Source organism: Lissotriton helveticus, chromosome 6 (genome assembly GCF_964261635.1).
Source record: "Lissotriton helveticus chromosome 6, aLisHel1.1, whole genome shotgun sequence".
NCBI lineage: Eukaryota > Metazoa > Chordata > Amphibia > Caudata > Salamandridae > Lissotriton > Lissotriton helveticus.
In genome coordinates this window covers 1,964,359,970-1,964,380,210 of record NC_136067.1, presented here as the reverse complement: position 1 = coordinate 1,964,380,210, position 20,241 = coordinate 1,964,359,970, and positions in this window count along the sequence as shown.

Genomic DNA, 20,241 nt, shown 5'->3' with positions numbered 1-20,241 from the left:
ATACATATATATATAACACAAACAATCTGTATTTATACTTTTTACATTATTGCATTTAAAAATAAATTAGTGAATGAATCGTTATAGTTAGGAATTAGCATTTAAAAAACCTTTGAAATTCACTGACAAAACCATAGGTTTCACACCAGTTATAGTTAGCTGAACATTTGACTCATACAAAACCATTGAAATTCCCACGTTATAGTTAGTTGGACACACTATAACTCCCGCGCCCGCAATCCACTGCTGATGATGTCACATATTACATCATTCATGACATGGTCAGTGACATCACGGATGACATCTCAAATGACATCACTGATGACATCACTGATGACATCATCCAGTGTCTGTGTGTTTAAATATGTTTTACATATTGAATAATGAGTGGATGTATAAGTGTCTGGATGAAGGATTTAGTAGCTGCGTGACTGACTGTACGAGTGAGTGATTAAATGTGTCTTACTGAATGCATGGGTTAGTGACTAAACTGTCTGAATGTGTGCATCAGTATGTCTGTTGTTGCGTAAGCTGCTGCATGTGTTGATCAATAGCTATATAAGTGGCTATATGGGTTATTGATTGGTTGCGCAAGTATTTGTATGTGAGTCTGAGTGTGTGTGTGGGTGGCTATGAGGTGTGTGACTCTGTGGATAGATGTGTGACCAGTTGATATACTAGGTGTATGGGTTCAAGAGTGCATGTGGAAACAGCTGTATGGGCAGTTGACTGTGTGCATGGCTGTGTTGGTGAGTAAATGGATATCTCAGTGCTACATGTCCAAGTAAGTACATATGTAAAACACAGTGCATGTGAGAGTTGGCATATATAAATGACTATACATGAAAGCCAGTGATTGTGTGAGTGGCTGTATGGATCAATATGTACTTGTATCAGTAATTGTATAAGAGAGTAAGTATGTGTTAGTATATGTTTGTATATTTGAGGTGTTGTCTGTATAACTGTACAGATGAGGAAATGGGAGTGTGCTTGATTCTTTGCATGACTGACTAGGTGTGTGAGTAACTCCATGGATGATTGGCAGTGTGTGATTGTCTGTATAGGTGTATGAGTGCATATGATAGTGTTATATTGATGAGTGTCTGTATGTATGAGTGATTGTATGGGTGAATGAGTGGATGTGTGTGTAGACCTAGGAATCAGTGATTGTGTATGTAGTTACTGGTATTGGTGTGTCAATGGTTTCAGCAATGGCAGTTTGTATTCAACACTGGGTGTATCAAAGGTTAGATTAGAGTGTGAGGAGGTGCATCATATTATCACATGGATGATGTAATCAGTGATGTCATTTGAGATGGCATCAGTGATGTCATTTGAGATGTCATCAGTGATGTCATCAGTGATGTCACTGACCATGTCATGAATGATGTAATATGTGACATCATCAGCAGTGGATTGCGGGCGCGTGAGTCATAGTGAGTCCAACTAACTATAACGTGGGAATTTCAATGGTTTTGTATGAGTGAAATGTTCAGCTAACTATAACTGGTGTGAAACCTATGGTTTTTTCAGTGAATTTGAAAGGTTTTTTAAATGCTAATTCCTAACTATAACGAGTGTGAAACCTATGGTTTTTTCAGTGAATTTCAAAGGTTTTTTAAAAGCTAATTCCTAACTATAACAAATTTGTAACCTATGGTTTTTAAAGTGAAATATTAAGTTTTTTTAATAGCTATTTTTTATTGCTATTAATTATTATAATTTTTATTAAATTATTTAAATAATGTATATGTTTCAAACATTAATTATTCAATGTATGTTTCCTTTTTTTTAATCTTTTTACCCTGGAGCGCTCAGGGTACGCGCACCCGTAAAGGCGCTCGGAGCGCTCAGGGTGCGCGCACCCGTAAAGGCACCTGTAAACGTAGCATTAGCGCTATTCCCGCGAGCGGAAAAAAATATAAGTATGTATTTAAAGTAAATAAAAATGCAAGACATTCAGTGGCATACTCATAAAAGTAGTATTTTTGATTTTAAATAACAGTATTTTAACTTTAAACGCATTTCCGAAAATCTAGCAAAACGTCATCAGACGCGCCGCGTAAGCGCCCCCAGAAGTGCCTACGTACGTGCCGCGTAAGCGCCCCCGGAAGCGCTCCGGAGCACGTAGCGTAAGCGCGCCAAGTCATGTGACCTTAAAATAACACTTTTCATTGGTTCATAACAGTTTTTTTCCACAAATATTGAAATTCCCCACCTATATCCCTCACTACCTCTTTGCAATTGCTAAGAGAACACCTTTTGCCTGCTTCTACATCTAATTTTGGAGAGATGGCTGATTTTCAGAACACTTCCTCTGATTCTGAAGATGATTTTCTGCCTGAGGATCCTCCTACCAGGAAAGTAAAAGAACACTTCATTTGGAAGTTTTTTACCGTCCCCGAAGGACAAAAAAAGGTGAATGCAGCAAAGGTGTGCTGCAAAATTTGTGACACCCCTTTATCACGTGGCAATCCTAATAAAAAATATAGTTTTGGAAATGCAACTTTAATTAGGCATGTGCAGAGAAGACACCCAAACAACTTTTCCAGGGAAAGTGTCAGGGACCTGGCACGTAATGCACTGAGAGATGGGGCCAGCACCTCAACTGGTGGAACAACAGCCTCGGGAAGACAAGGTGGAAGAATGATCCCGAACGTGCAGCCAGTCTTTGCACGCATCAAAATTGTATGCATTCACTGCGATGAACTACTATGTTATGGGGAGCAGAGTATTGAACTGATTGCTCGGAAGAGAGAGGAACACCACTGCCCTCCCCATCCCTAATTTTTCCCCTTTTTTTTTGCTCCTGTTGAGCAGTTTTGGAATCCCTGGTTTTGTTTTTCCCCTGAAAAAAATACAAAAAAAATATAAAATCGTTATAAAAAAGTATAAAAAAAAATATTTAGAAAAAGATGAAAAAAAAAGTTATTTTCAGAACTAACTGCAATTCTCCAAAAAGAGCTATCAGGCACATGCATCAAGCGTTTAGGAAGTCGGTAAAATTGCGAATCGCAAAAATATGGCATTTGCGATCGCAATTTGAAGTGTAGAAACGCATGAACCTTAATATTGCGAAATTTGGTAAATTTTCATAAAAATTAAGGAATCGCAAATAAAATCTGCGAAAACCATTGCGATTTCTTGTTAGCGATTCGCAAACAAAGAATCGCAAATAAGGAATCGCAATCCAAATGCATAAAAAATTGCTATTAGCGATTTACTGAAAAATCACTAAATTGCAATCGCAATTTAAGAAGGGACACAACTGTCATATAGATACTGCTTACCTATATACCGTGTTAAGTTAGCATGAGCTTATTAAAGTGTTTAAACACCATTTTTCCTTTTGCTGCTTTTGCACACGACACATAATTGTTATTTTAGCTTTCAACCTAGAAGAGCGTTGTGATTTACATGAGAATAATATGTTATTGCTCTGATATTAGCTTTGTTTGGTAAAATATGTCTGCACAGTGAGTGCTGAAGTTTCCCAGGATAACTCGACACAGTGTTGTTGTAAGGTCTGATCTTCGCACCTTTCTAGACATAACATGAATGCAGCTTCTGCCAAATTCTGGCTATACGCGCGTTTTATATTGCTTTGCTGAGAGCACACGTTAGACACTTGATGGTGCTTCACATGCAGAGAGCTGGTGGAAGATGATGTGATCCTCAGCCACTGAGATTTTGAGGTATGGGCCCACCCTGCTAAAACCCAAAGAGACCTTCATAGATAATAATATACTATGCTAGTCAGGGAGGGTGAGAATCAGGTGTTGCTAAAGCCTAGTCATTTAAGCATATTAGCATGCTATCACCTTTCGCATTTTATGGTCTATTAACTATGCTGATAACTTTGCTTGTGATAATATGTTTGCCTGTATTATCTAAGATACTGCGTTTGAGAACCCTGTATTAGTAAATAAATATTTCAAATATGCACGTGTCCTCTTTTACTCCACGTTCTGGTTTGAAATGATTACATAACGAAAGAGTGTTCATGTGTTCCACTATTCCTGAGGTATTATAAGTTCATGTTCTGGTCTGTCTAAACATTGGGAAGTCATACTGACCAGTGAGACACTGTAGCTAGCTCGGTATGGGGATTTTGGGTACTGAGGTGAGTTTTGGGGCACCCTAATTCACTGAGGTTCTGAATCTCTATGCACAGTTCTGTAGGAGAACGGAATTCCCGCTACATGGCGCCCAACGTTGTCGGTCCTATATCATGACACTTGAGTAGTATATCATTCACTCCTTAACCCCTTCGTTGTCGTTTCCGGAAAATGGCGGTGTCGGAAAAACCTACCTATTTTTGAAATAGGTCTTTTCAAGCTTGAATCTTTTTAAAACGGTTTTCTTCAATTACTACCCAGTTGTGCTACAAAGTTTCCTTTGTTTTTCAATGTTCCTGTGCCGTAATGGCTCAACCAGTTGACATTCCGCAGCATAGCCGAGTTGCAGTGCGCAATCATTTGCAGACTTACCAGGTACCCTTGGAGGGCTTGGCTGTGATAATGGTGGTGAGTGAGGATGCTGCTTACCCATACGAACTGTTCTATTCGTGGGTGACATTTCCGGCTGTGGACGCAAACTCTGGATTGTTCCACAATTACACTCCCTCGCCGGTGCCAGCTGAATATACGCCGTACAGAGCACAGGAAGTTCCTATAGATAATTGGCAGCATCGAGTTTGGTTTGGTGGCGCCCTACCCCACTCTTTAACCGCTCTGAGATTAGGTCCATTATCCATTCCTGGCCCTAATTGGCCTATTTTGGGTGGATTTACTCCTCATCCTCAGCACGGCAATTGTACCCTGGCGGAAGTTCGTAGACTACATGTTGTCTCTATTGCCGTGATTCGTGCTTTGGTACAATACATAGGTCGTCATCTTCCGGGTGGGCCCCCGGGTGGTGCGGCGCTTCCAGGAGGACAGGGCGGACTGAAGCTCAGTCCCGTGATGGTCAACGCCGGGATGGGCAAGCGTCCCCAGGAGAAGGATGATTTTCCTTTCTGGCTTGTTGAGAAATTTGACCAGCTGGAAGCTGTATTTCAACTAACTAATACAACTCCTGGTGACAAGCACCGGATTCTGACGATTAGTTTACCGAAGGATTTAGCTCCTGAACTCGCTGCCTGTGTGACCTGGGGTAAAACTTTTGCGGCAGTCTACGCAAGGTGTTATGGCACTCCGTCTATTTATGGCCTGCCTACGATCATTAAACGTGTTCAAGATGATCACAGACCGGAGGCAGCAGTTGAGTTGGGTATGCGCCTATGTGGCTCCTTTGTAATAGTTTGCGATCTCATTCTTGCTAATGTCAAGGGGGATGCAGTGAACTTTCAAGTGGCCAATGCTGTGGCAGCGATTCCCGATGCGGATAAACCCCAACAGTTAGCGAGAATTTTTGTGGCTGCGTAAAAAACCGTGGGTCGCAATGGCAAAGGTCTGAAACCTTTTTCTGTCAAAGAGAAAAAGCAACCACAGTGGCAGACTTCAGAGACGGAAGTTCAGCCCAAGTCCAAAAAACAAAATTGCCTAAAAAACAAAAACAGGGAAAGCAACAACAACAGCAGACACAGGAATCTAGTCCTGCGTCTCTGATGCCTGCGCAAACAGAACGTGTTTATGACTTGTGCAATCGCGTGACGATTAAATCACCTGATCGATTTCAGGCTTCTGATCAATGCTCTTCTCGTTCCTTTCAGGACTCATCGGCCCCAAAGACCGGTGGTGGAGGAGGCGGAAGGGGTCGGGGTGGTCAGCAAGGACGTGACCAGCCCCGCCAGACAGACGGTGCAGGAAAGCAGGACGGCTCTACGCCGAAGAGACAGGTCTGGTTGCCAAGAAGAAAGTCGCGGCTTTAACAGCGCATCGATATGCCACAGATAGTGAGAACGCGGCTTCGGAATCTGACATGGGCTCTGACCTTGCTAGACAGCGCGGCGGAGATTACCATTGTGAGAGAGGCCCTGCGGCCACTACTGAAGGTGACAGCGACTGATATTTAGGTTCTGATAGAAACAGCTGATACGAGAGTTGCTCCCCCTGATAGACTTCATGACATTATCCTGTTAATCGAAGGTGACATACAACGTACTGTCAAAGGGGTATTTTGGGAAAATCTTTCATCTACGTATGACATTTTGCTTTTGGAGGCTGACTGGCCCCAACCTTTTGTTCTCGCAGCGCCGCCAGGGGAGGAGGTAATCCTCCCCAGTTTCGCGAACACTGTCTCGAAAGAGCATGCGCTGCATTTTGCAGAAGAGTGGGCTAAGGCTCTTGCGCCGGCTCTGTACCGCAACCAGTGTGGATGGGATAAATTGTCCTCATGCCACGAGATTCCTTTACGGTGGCAGCCACCGCCTCAACCTCAATATCCCATACGGCGTGAAGCCAAGGCTTCCGTCGTGGCGATCCTTGAACAATTGGAATATCAGGGAGCAATTGAAACGTGTGTGTCTCCAATGAATAACCCTCTTTTTACTGTAAACAAGCCTGACGGTTCATATCGTTTGGTATTGGATTACCGGCATTTAAACTCACATTGTCGTAACTGTGCAGTACAGAATACTCACGGCTCTGGTTTAGTAAATAGTCTTGTGCGTAAGCATTTTAAAACCACGTTTGACATTTCTAACGGTTTTTATGCCCACAGATTGGATAGTCTTAGTTCCCAATGCAATGGACCAGCTTTACTTGCGCCGGGGTCCAAAAACAATTTGGGCGTCTCCCGATGGGCTATAGGAATAGTCCTGGAATTTTTACTCCCCGCATAGTCTCTCTGTTGGAGAGGATCGACTCAGATGCATGCTCGTATGTGGATGATATATATCTCACAGACGACGAACTTTGGGAGCATCTGTGTCGAGTACACAGCATCATTTGTAACTTTGCAGATATGGGTTACAAGTTTAATTTGCAAAATCGCACATTGCAGAGTACACGGTGTTGTTCCTGGGCTATGAGCTCAACAATGAAGGTAGAGGTTTGGCTCCTCACTTCATGGAGAAATACGCACAACTGCGCGCTCCGACAACACTGAAAAAATTACAGTCTTTACTGGGTTTTTTGAATTTCGGAAGGAAATACATTCCGGATTATGCCCAGCGTATCAAGCCTTTGTATGCCTTGATAAAACCAACTTTTTCCAAATCATGCTGGCTGCCTGAGCACTCCGCCATTTTGCAGTCCTTGCAGGCTGATCTGCTCGCTTCTAAATATTTACTGACTCGTGATAACCAGACCAACCTGGTGATACGAATCATCCCTGGGACGGTGGGTTTCACGTACCTGACTTTTAATGAAGGAGACACAGTACCTATTGCTTACAAGTCACACTTGTACACTTCGGCTGAAATACGATTTTCCACTGTGGAGAAAGTTTTAACGGCTGTACAGATGGCAATTCTTAAACAACGTGCCCTGTCGCAGGGAAAACGCATGATGGTTGTGACCCCGTGTCCTGCCTTGGAGGCGGTTACGAAAGCCAGTGTGCCAAACTCTAAAGCTTTGCACCCTCGGTGGATTCAATGGGCTGCATCCTTGACTTCTCAAGATGTCACGTTTATTTTTGACGCCACGTTACGGTCGCAGGAGTACTTACAGTATGAATTCGTTTATCCGGCTCCTTTAGCAATGCGACCTTTGGAGGATTTCCATTGCATCATTTACACTGATGGTTCGGCGCAGGTTGCGCATGGCTCTAAACACGCCTACGTTTCCGCATGCGCCATTGTGGTTGGTGCCATGGTGAACGATGAGTTCAAGTCCAGAGTTGTGCACACGCAGACTCTAGGGGACTGCACCGCACTATTGGTAGAGCTTCGTGCTCTCTTACTAGCGTTGGAGTACGCAGATCCTAGTGTGACTATTCTTATTGTGAGTGATTCTTATTACTGTGTCCAGTCTTACAATGAGAACTTGTTCTTTTGGATTCAAAATGAATTTCGTGAATCCAAGAGTAGCACAATAAAACATAAATTGATCTGGGTTCGAGTGTCTGAGCTCAAAGGGCAGTTGCCACTCGTTTTTGTAATTCATACTCTCGGCCATCAGCGTGTGGGAGTTCACGCTGTAGGTAACTCGCTTGCTGATGAAGCGGCAAAATCAGCGGTATCTACATATTTAATTGCAGCAGTTACACGGTCCAAAAGTAAGATTGATAATGACATCTTGGCGACAGTAGCTGCCACTGAGAAGGGAAGTAAACATCCTACGGGATTTCCTTTGAAGTACACATACCACTTAAGTCCCGATAAGGTTCCTTTTGTGAAAATTCCTGATGTTGGTGAACGTTTGATTCCCAACTCTGATCGCAGGGCAAGCTTGATTACAGCGGCGCATGAAGATGTGGCGTCTGCGCATGCGGGCGTCTCGGCCACGGTAACTCAATTACAACTACGGTTCTTGTGGCGGGGGCTGTACAAACAGACGCGCGATTATGTCCTTCAATGTGACATTTGCCAGCAGATTAAACCTTCGATGGCTGCGTGTCCGCCACAGACACAGTTGTACATATCTAATAAACCACTAGGTTGTGTCTATTTAGATCACTGCGGTCCTTTTTCTTCTGATACTGCGTATAAGTACATCTTAGTAGCAGTTGTTTCATGCACACGCTTTGTGTGGGTCTGGCCCCATCGCAGCGCTGATTCACGGACTGTCATAAGAGATTTGCGTGTCTTTGTAGGGATTTTTGCCTGTTGTACCTTCCATTCGGATCAGGGTCCGGCTTTCGCCTCTAAGGCGTATAAGGATGCCATGACTTCGATGGGGGTCCAAGTCAAGTTTTCGTCTCCCTACTGACCTGAGGGTAATAGTGTAGTGGAGCGGATGAACCGTGACTTAAAGCAATCTTTGACAGCACGAGTGATAGGCACTGGCAGAAACTGGCTGGCCCACCTCAATGGCGAGCAGCGTGCTCTTAATAATCTCCCTAGAAGGTCTCTGGGTGGGTGGACCCCGTACGAGATGCTCTTTGGTATCAAGATGTTTGTCCCGGACCTTGACGGTCTGGACGGCGTGTCCCGCGCCACAAACTTTGACGTAGATGAACATTTCACTGTTTTACAGGATCTACAAAAGATTCGTGACAGTCTTGCAAAGGAACATTAGCCCTCCACATCGGATGATGCGTTGCAGATCCCGGTAGTTGGCTGGCTACCCCAAGTTGGAGAACTAGTTCGAGAGAAGATCGATAACAAGAAAGAATTTGGTCCTTCATATCGAGCTCCGGTTCCTGTGCTTGGAGTGAAGGGCACAAGAACAGTCATTTTACCACCACTACCTGGTCATAAGGAGAACAGGTTTATCTCTATTGATAATTTCAAGATACACAGAGTGGCCGATTCTTCATAGTATGACTCCGGCAGTCTCCTGTCCTTTGATTGCGAGTCATTTTGTTATGGCCACTTCTTCTAATCCTTTGCCTGAGGTGGCCCTTGAGATGCCTGTCATTTCCAGTCCTTTAATAAGTACTTTACCAATTGATCACATTAATTAATTTGATTACACTTACCCAACTGACTTATCGATGCCGGATTTGCAAACACGTTTGGCCACGGAATCCAGGTTCTCTTTTGACTCTGTTTCACAACATTCAGATAAACCCTCACGTTTTGCAGTTTATGCCACGTTATTTAAGAAACATTTTTTGATCCCTCCTTGGACATATATTTGGCTGGTGCTTTTTGGTGCATACCTTTTTATGTCAATTGGTTTTGTGTTTTATTTTTTCCGCCTTATCGAGGGACACTATGTTGAGGAAAGATCATGCATTCGACATCTTAATGGAACATTGGCCCCCCTTTCCTCGTCCCATGCTACACATCGACTGAAGAGAGGCTTACATTTTGTTAACATCACAGCTTGGCCTGTTCTTGATGGGATTGTGTGGGATGCGGTTAAATTTCAGATACATGGACCTACTGAAGTGGTTAATGTCCCAAATGTACTCAGAGTTAACATGGGAGATGTGGTGAAACAAAACATACGTTCTGATGATTGGGATGTTCAGGCCGTTGAAACATTATTTTCTGATTTGAAATATTATGCTGCCTTTGATGCTGAGGAGTTATACTTAGATTCTGCTAATTAGGGTGAACTGTTTTGCTTCCAACATTTTGGCAATCATTATCTGCATAAAGCAAATTCCAGAAGGGATACTGTAAATTACACTCAGTGGGAGCATTGCCCAGCCCCTTTACCAGGCAGTTTGAGTACTTTTTTGAAAAAGTACACTTATTTTACCGACTTTAATCAGTCCAATCCCGAGTCCTTTTATTTCAAAATGACACAAAAGCCCATGTCCAAGGTTAGACTTACCGATACCAAATTGTTGTATTCGAAGTCCTTTCTAGGCGAATTGGCTGTAGAAGGCTACGAGCTATGGAAGGAAACCATTGACCTTAAATCAGTTTGGGGTTCTAAAAGTTGGCAGGTGCAAGGCACTGAGGCTTTGCACAGAGCATGTCTCATCCCAAATCATATGTTGTTTTTGAATTCTACTATTTCACAGACTACTTGCTTTGGATTGGCTACTTCAAAAAAATTAAATACACCTACTGTCCCGAATTTAGAGGAATATTCCGGTTGGAATAATGTTACGCAGTTTTCCATTAATGAATTGCAGGCCTTATTGCAAAATGAGTCCTTTAACATTTCCAGTTTGGATCTAAAAGGTTGGCTGATGTGGCACAGAAGTTCAGATTCATGCCAACATCGTTTTCTGGGTTTAGTTGATGGGTTTACACATATTAGGCCTGATCCCCGCTTTGATGCAGACCATTCTGTCACCACTTATTCAGTAGGAAAATGATGTCAGAATTGGCTGCAACATTCTACCTTGGCTGCAGTCAAACTGCATCTATCAAAGCTCACTGATGACGTGGATCTAAATGATTTTATTAAAGGCCCGGCAAGTGGTAGATCTAAAAGAATGATATATGCGATTTACAATGAGATCTGGAAAACTTCACAAATTGAGGCTGCTACACGCCTTAGAGCTATTGATCAAGCTAATTTAGAAAAAGTTCTTGCAGTTGTGGATAACAGTATTAACATGCTTTCTTCCCGCATTTACACGTTAAACAACATTGTGTCTTCTGTTGTTGATATTGTGCAAGATGAGGTGTCTGTATTATACCATGGCCAGAATCAGTTGCGTTCTATTATGCAATTTGCTTGGACCCTACAAACGCTTAAGTCTGGGCGGGTGCCTTGGTCTTACATGAATGTCTCCTCTCTCTTTGCCCCTTTTAATTTAACTGACAAGCAGCGCTTGCTTTCAATGCGAGATGCAACTTTTTCCATGTTACACATTGAGAGATTGGAGTCATTACCGTTCTCTGTGGCAGAGGCCACGGCTGCGACGTGGCTTATCCAAGTGTTAATTACGTTACCGTTTGCTTTGTATAAATTTACCAATTGTATGCGCTATGATGCGATAGGTAGATATGAACCACTAGGTAGTTCATTTCTCCATGAGGCGTGGTCTCTTCCATTCACATATCGTTGCCTAAAAGACGAGAAAGAAGTTTCTCTTAAAGGGGAAGAGTGCACTGAATCACCAGATCACTCATTAATATGTAGACACATTCAGTTGCACGGTTCTTGCAACCAGGACCGCCCTAGTTTAGCCTGTGTTTTGAAAGGCACTCCAGTTCCCGCAATTGTTCCAACTTTCACGTTACTGGCCAATGGCAGTTATTTACTTTTGAATAACGAAGACTGTTGTGGGTTAATTAGAGGTGTCGCTTACGTGGTAACCGTATCAGAACGTTTGGTGTGTTGCAAAAACGTTCTGTATCCTCCTACACATGGGAATTCAGATGTTTCCATCTGGCCGCGTATCCCAACCTTGAAAGCAGAGTTCAATGGTATGAGTAGAATAAGAGCCCTTTTTTCTCAAAAAGAGGTGGCCCTGAGTTCAGCTCGAGAAACATTCGTCCTTCACATAGCTAACACGCGCACAGAAGTGCAAGCGCTATTAAATACTGATTTGCCATTGCATTTCAGCGAGCTGGTTCATTAAATCTTTAATGCCTCCTCCACTTCTGGCCTGCCACATTTTTTTAAATTAGTTAGCAGTGGTCTCGTGACTTCTTTTGAGAAAATGATTGGGGTCATCCCTGCTTTCTTCCACAGTATATTTTTGAGCCTGTTTGGAGGCTTTCCGGTTTTGCTGGCGCTGGCTGCAGGCGTTCTGGTGATTTTTTGTTTTATTAAATATGGATGCCCCTCTTGTGTTAGAGGCCGCTCAACCCCTCCTGGCTCTGTTTCGCAACCGGATGCTTGAATACTATGGCACACTGCCGCTTGCGACTTTAAGCACTGCATTTGGATTATCTTTTCGATTTTCCTATTTTACATGTGTCCAGCCTGTGTTTCATTGCCTGAGCTGCGATTTCGACTGGGCCATTGATTTGTGTCTCTGCAAGATGGTATCTCCTGACGTCGATTTTAATCACCTGATGGGTCCCGTAGTTACTCACGAGTTGGTTTGTTCTGGTGAAAGGATTATGGCCTTGGCAGCGATGCATGGACTAATGGGTCAATGGAACGTACTTGCAGTGGCGCAATATTTCTTGGCACAGAGCTATGTTGAGAACCCACCGAGTTATCCTCTGATGATGCTAGAGGCTCCGGTGCTGGAGGAGCACGTATGTTCTTTCCCACTAATGAATTGGATGGCTGAACTGTTTTCAGATGATGACAGTGATTTCATGCTGGAGGCTGTTGCTGCATATTTTTCGTATTCAGTGCTGTCCTAGAATTACTTTCAAAACTTTTCTCATGGCCCCTTCATACACACCCAGTCCTATTGTCTTCTGTTACAGTGACTTATGGATTGACATGGTTGTGAACTTTTTGCTTGACTTCTATAAAATATTTTTCACTGGATATTATAAATTGATCTGACTAGTTATTATTGAACTCTGTTTTCATGATGTGCCCCTATTCTGGTCTTAGACATTCCCGTACATGGCTACATTCCTTATTTTGTCCGTGCTCGGATCATTGGGGGGTGTCATATAGATACTGCTTACCTATATACCTCTTAAGTTAGCATGAGCTTATGAAAGTGTTTAAACGCCATTTTTCCTTTTGCTGCTTTTGCACACGACACTTAATTGTTATTTTAGCTTTCAACCTAGAAGAGCGTTGTGATTTACATGAGAATAATATGTTATTGCTCTGATATCAGCTTTGTTTGGTAAAATATGTCTGCACAGTGAGTGCTGAAGTTTCCCAGGATAACTCGACACAGTGTTGTTGTAAGGTCTGATCTTCGCACCTTTCTAGACATAACATGAATGCAGCTGCTGCCAAATTCTGGCTTTACGCGCGTTTTATATTGCTTTGCTGAGAGCACACGTTAGACACTTGATGGTGCTTCGCATGCAGAGAGCTGGTAGAAGATGATGTGATCCTCAGCCACTGAGATTTTGAGGTATGGGCCCGCCCTGCTAAAACCCAAAGAGACCTTCATAGATAATAATATACTATGCTAGTCAGGGAGGTTGAGAATCAGGTGTTGCTAAAGCCTATTCATTTAAGCGTATTAGCATGCTGTCACCTTTCGCGTTTTATGGACTATTAACTATGCTGATAACTTTGCTTGTGATAATATGTTTGCTTGTTTTATCTAAGATACTGCATTTGAGAACCCTGCATTAGTAAATAAATATTTCAAATATGCACGTGTCCTCTTTTACTCCACGTTCTGGTTTGGAATGATTACATAACGAAAGAGTGTTCATGTGTTCCACGATGCCTGAGGTATTATAAGTTCATGTTCTGGTCTGTCTAAACATTGGGAAGTTATACTGACCAGTGAGACACTGTAGCTAGCTCGGTATGGGGATTTTGGGTACTGAGGTGAGTTTTGGGGCACCCTAATTCACTGAGGTTCCAAATCTCTATGCACAGTTCTGTATGAGAACGGAATTCCCGCTACACAACCAGGTGGTAAAAATGAGTGCAAATCAGAAAAAGCTGAAGACCAACAGAAACATATATAAACACACCCACAATGAGGTCCCAGTTTCCAAAATGGCTGCTCTGTACCTGATGGCGAGGAGGATGAGGCTGCAAGCTGCTCAACAGAGAGGGAGGCAAATTAATGAGCGCATCTTCAGAATCCGCATAACTTTGCTTGGTCAGGTGGATGATGAAATATATGATAAGTATAGGTTGAATGGCCAAATGATACATGATTTATTTCATGAATTGGACCCTATCCTGCAACGACAGACTCATAGGACCAATGCAATCCCAACGCATGTTCAGGTATTATGTTGCCTACATCTACTGGTGTCAGGCACTTTTCAGGGAGTCATAGCAGTAGCTGGAGGTGTGTATCAAAGTGCAATGTCACGAATATTGGCAGATTTCCTTGATGCTATGATGGTACGGATACACAACCATATACGTTTTCCTACCACATCCCATGAAATAGCTAGGACCAAGCAGGAGTTATATCAAATTGCTGGCTTCCCCCAAGTACTGGGTTGTATTGATTGCACCCATGTGGCGATATTTCCCCCTGCAGCTCATGAATATATGTATCGCAATAGGAAAAGTTATCATTCCCTGAATATTCAGGTGGTGTGTAACGCAAAGAACATCATAACGGACATCGTGTCACAATTCCCTGGCAGTGAACATGATTCGTATCTCTTCAGGCAAAGTGGCATTCAGACCCGTCTAGCAAGGGGAGAGTTTGGAGAGGGACATTTGCTAGGTAATTATGTGCAATACATCTTTCTATTCCTTGTACAAATGTAAAACTCAAAGAACCACTGACAGCCTTTCTTCCCTCACATGTAGGTGACAGCGCATACGCCTTGCGAAATTACCTGCTGACACCATATCTAAATCCAGCCACAGCCGCACAAAGGGGATACAATGCAGCACATATCTCTACAAGGAACGTGATTGAGCGCACATTTGGCCTACTCAAGAGCCAATTCAGATGCCTTCATAAGACCGGAGGCGCAATGAAATACAGTCCCGTCAAATGCTGCAAGATAGTGGCAGCATGTGCCATGCTGCACAACATAGCGACAAAGGGAGGTTTGGAACTGGAGCTGTCTGACAGTGACTCGGATGATGGAAACCAACAAGTGCCACACCACCCTGCCCAACAAGGCACAGGCGCAGCAGAAGGCCGCAGGCGCAGATTGGAGATTACACAGAATTACTTCTGAGGTGAGTAATGAAGACACAAACACATTAAATGAAATGCAAAGTATACTTTATGTAAATGTATTGTGACCAGGGAACAGAAGCAAACAGCCAAAGTGACTAATGTCACATTATTCATTGGAATTTGAAAAATAATATACAAAGTGAAATCAAATGTACTTGAGAGTCAGTAATTAGGTCACAGCGTGTCAATGGTTAAATCACCATTTTAAGCAAAATGCCTGGATGGAAGACTAGCGTTTTTTCCCTCGAACACCCAGACGTCTGTCTGCCACAGCATCTTCTTGCCTTTCGTTTGGTGGTGGATGGGGTAGCGCTGCGAGTAGTGCGTCTCACTGCACTTGCAACAGGCACTGTTGTACTTCTCATGCTTGAGGCACACTCACTACTGTCATCCGGTGCAGTCATGTGCACTTGACTACCGGATGCATTCATCTACTGCATTTGTCACTTGATGTAGTGCTTTCGCAACATCTCCACTCCAGTGACACATTTCCGTCTGCATAGTCACTGATCTATGCGCCAGCAGTGTCGTGGCTGTGGCCAGCCTATTGTTAGTCTTTCCTTGGTGTTTGAGTTGCTGCATCAGTTGGCGGTGCTGTCTGTTGTGCGATGCATGCCCCTCCTGCATGACCTTTGTGAGTTCCTGGACACTACTGGCCAGTACTGCAATGTTGCCTGACATCTTAGCAATTTCCTCCTTCACTAACCGAGTGTTCTTGCTCTGCAGGCGATGTGAACGGAGCATCTGTCCCTCCAAGCCACCCCAGACTGGATTTGTCGCCACCACCTGCTGTGGTCTGCGTGCTCTGCGTCTTCTCCTTTGCAATCTACAATTGCCTCTCTGGATCTGTGTTGGTGTGGGTGTTGCAATGACTGTTTGCCGTACACTGACTGCAGGTGCAGCATTGCCCTCATCATCGGAAGCCATGGGACGCAGTGTAAGGACAGGTGACCTACGGGAATGAGGCACACTTGACTGGGTAATTGGCAGAGCTGGTGTGTCCTCATGTTCTGATGCGCTGCTGTGGTGCATTTCCGGACCATCACTGTCCCCGGCCTCATGAAGTTCTGCATCTGTGAGGTTAAACAGTGCAAAACTGCATCAATGTATGCTTGTGAGGTCATGTCACAGTTCACAATTAATAAATTTCATTTTCTTTTGGACATCTGCTACACTATTTCTAACAGTTCTTGGCATATCTGTGTGTGTGTCATTGTCAGTACTTAGCCTGACTACAACTCCCATGATGCACTTCCCTCAGTAATGTAATAGTATACAGGCTTTACAGTGTGTGCTTATGCTGTGCTCTGCTGCCATCCTGACTTATGTACGTAGGGCAATTTAAACATGCATTTCTCTTACCTTCAGACGTGTGTGCAGCTCCAGAGGTGTCCAACTGCGTGACTCCAACAACTGCTTCTGGTTGGATGGTTGACTCCACCAATTCCTCCATGGGAGTGTTTCCTGTGTCTGGTGGTGTGCCCCCTCCTGTTTTCTGTGCCTACTTCATATGGTCTGCAACGCGCGCCTTGGCACGACTACGTAAATCGTACCATCTCTTTTTAAGTTCATCTGTTGAACGGTGAGTGACCCCAATGGCATTTACTTGGTTCTGAATCCGGATCCATATTTTTCGTTTTTCCTGCTCAGGAACCTTCAGTGAGGCTTTCCCAAACAGCTTGTCATTGCTGTGGACTACACCCTCAATTAGAGTCTCTAATTCTTTTTCTGAGAATTTAAGTTTTCTCTTCTTTGAACTTTGGCTGTCCTGTGCTTGATTGTCAGCTTCCATTTTGCAGTTCTTTCCAGGTGTACACAGTCTCTCTCCCTCTCAGTCTCCTCTGCTCCCAGAGCCAGCTCCCTCCTCCCCCTGAGCCTCAGCAATGAAAATGAGGCTTGGACAGCACCTTTCCTGGTTGTGATGTCATCAACATGCATCAATGCGCGACCTCGCAATTTGCGAAATCGCTAATAGCGATTTCGCAATTTGCGAGTTCGCAAATAAAGGAAATTGCATTTTTTATGCGATTTTTACCGATTCCTTAAAAAATCGCTATTTTTGTCATGCATTCCGTTTTGCGATTCTTTATTTGCGATTCCTTAAAAATCGCTAATAAGGAATCGCAAAGCAATTCAATGATGCATGTACCTGTATATTCTTTACATATTTTGCAATTCTTTTTTTCAGAGAATATGTACTGAATAAATGAATGAATGAAATGAGTGAATGAAGGGGAGAAAGTGAAAGAGGGAACAAGTGACAGAAGAGGAGTGAGAGAAGGTGAGTTGTAAACAAGAGTGAGTCGAAGTGGAGTGAACGAAGGAGAGTGACAGGGAGTGACGGAAAGAAATGAGTCATGGTGAAAAAAGGGGATTGATATTGAGGGAAAGAGGGTGAGGGAGGATAAAGTAATGGGAGTGAGAGTAAGGCAAGGGGAGTGAAGGAGAAGGAAGGTGGAGTGAGTGAGCGTGAGTTGATGACAGTGAGGGTTTGAAGATGAGTGAGGGTGATTGAAGGGAAGTGAGAGTGAGGGGACAGAGGGAGTGAGGGTAAGACAGACGGAGTGAGAGGAGAGCAGTGAAGAAGTAAGAGGACAGAGGGAGTGTGAGAAGGAGTGAGTGAAGTGGAGTAAGGTGAGTAAGGGAAGGGGAATGAGTGAATGAGCAAAGGAAGAGAAGAGAGGGGAAGGGAAGTGAAGGAGGGGGACTGAAAGAAAGTGAGTGTAGGAGGGGAGGGAGGGGAAGGGGAGTAAACATGGGGAATGAGGATAAGTGAGGGAAGCGGAGTAAGAGAACGGGGCTGAGGGAGGGTGAGAGAAGAGCAATGAGGTTGAGGAAAGAGTGGTGGATAAAGGCAAGTGAACGTGAGACAAGGGGAATGAGGGAGTGAGGAGACAGAGGGAATGAAGAAAACAGTGAGAGAAGGGGACTGAGTGAGGGAGCAAAGAAAGGTAAGTGAGGGAGTGTGGGTGAGTGAAAGGATTTGAACGTGACGGAAGAGGAGTAAGAGAGAGAGGGGACAGAGAGTGTGAGGCTAAGAAAGAGGGAGTGAGGAAAGGGGAGTGAAGAAGTGCGAGGACAGAGGGAGTGAGAGAACGAGTGAGTGAAGTGGAGTAAGGTGAGTGAGGGAAGGGGAATGAGTGAGGGAGCGAAGGAAGGGAAAAGAGTGGAAGGTAAGTAAAGCAGGGGGACTGAAAAAAGTTGAGTGTGGGAGGGGAGTGAGGAAAAGGGGAGTAAACATGGGGAATGAGAATAAATGAGGGAAGTGGAGTAAGGGAACGGGGGTGAGGGAGGGTGAGAGAAGAGTAGTGAGGTTAAGGAAAAGAGTGATGAGAAACTAAATTTTGTTTGTCAAACTTACCTTATAAGAAATGTACACTTAATTACATATTTTTACTAAATTTAATATCTGTGGAAGGGGAAAAAAAATAAGTTATAATTTTTATAATATATATTTCAAAATACACAAGACAAGGCAGGAGATTAAAAGTCAAAAAAGGGTACTAAGAGATAAAGTAGGAGTGAAGGACACAGAAAGGGAAACAAAGGGATGGTGAAGGACAGAGAGAGGGAAAAAGAAATAGAGGGTTAGTAAATTACTAAGAGGATAATGAGGTGGATAGATTCAGTGACAGAGAGGAAGAGGGGGACCACTCAAGTGTGGGGTTCCTCAGGGCTCTGCACTGAGCCTCACACTTTTTAACATCTACATGAGGCCCCTAGCGGAGATAGTTCATCCGTTTGGCGTTCATATTGTCACCTACGCAGACGACACTCAGTTGCTGGTCTCATTAGACCACTCTGAGGGGTCGTCTAGCACGCTGAGTTTATGCTTAGAGGCTGTCGCCAAATGGATGAAATCCTTCTATCTTAGACTGAATGGACAGAAGACGGAGGTCATGTTACTGGGTAACTCTCCACCTACCAGTCTGGCCTCCCTCTGGCCCACATGTCTAGGCCCCCCGCCCCTCCCTAAATCGGAGATAAAGAGCCTGGGAGTCTGGCTTGATAAATCACTGGAGTTTTCTTCTCAGGCTACCAAAACTGCATCCATCTGTTTTAGGCTGATGAGAATGCTCCGGAAGGTGCTCCCTTTGCTTCCATTTCAGGCGAGGAGAGTCATGGTCCAGGCCCTAATACTCTCACGCCTGGACTATGGCAATGCTCTCTATTTGGGAGCACCGGCGGCAGTGATTAATAAACTTCCGGTCACCCAAAACTGTGCGGCCCGGCTGCTTTTTCAAATCCCTCGCTGGCAATCGGCCAAAAATGCCTTAATAAAGTTACACTGGCTCCCTGTGGCAGCAAGAGTTCGTTCAAAAAGCAATTCACAGAACTGGTCCACCCATAATGCACCCTTTGGCCTCCCCTTACCTACCCCTCAGAGCTTTGCACTCAAGTTCACTGCAACTAGCCACCATGACCAAGATAAACAAGGCTCGCTGGGGTGGCCGCTCTTTTTCACACAATGCTGCGAGAATATGGAATCCTCTTCCGCTTACTCTCAGAGAAAACAACAACCGGATGGCATTTAGGAAGCTTCTAAAGACCCACTTGTTCAGTAGTGCACGTTAATCATCTTAGTTGGCCGCCTGGATTTCAGTTAAAAGCGCTGCGAGGCCTACGGGTAGTCTGTGCGCTTTATAAATGTAATTTTAATAATAATAATAATAATAATACCTCAAGATACACACCCTTGAGGACATCAAACTACTTAATACAGCTCTTAGGAATACCCAAACTTGGCTGGCAGAAAATCATCTTAAACTGAATGCCCTAAAGACTGAATTCCTACTAATAGCTCCACCGGCTCAAATCCCGAAAATGCAAGACTGGATCAAACATATTACGGCGTTCAACGTTTAACCTATCATTGTGGACTCAGCAAAGTCAGTAGGAATAACGTTAGACAGTAATCTCAACATGCAAAAACATATCAGTAGTGCTACAAAGGGAGCCAACTTCCAGATAAACACACTGAGGAAACTGAAACCCTTCCTACCACACAATGACTTCAAGCAG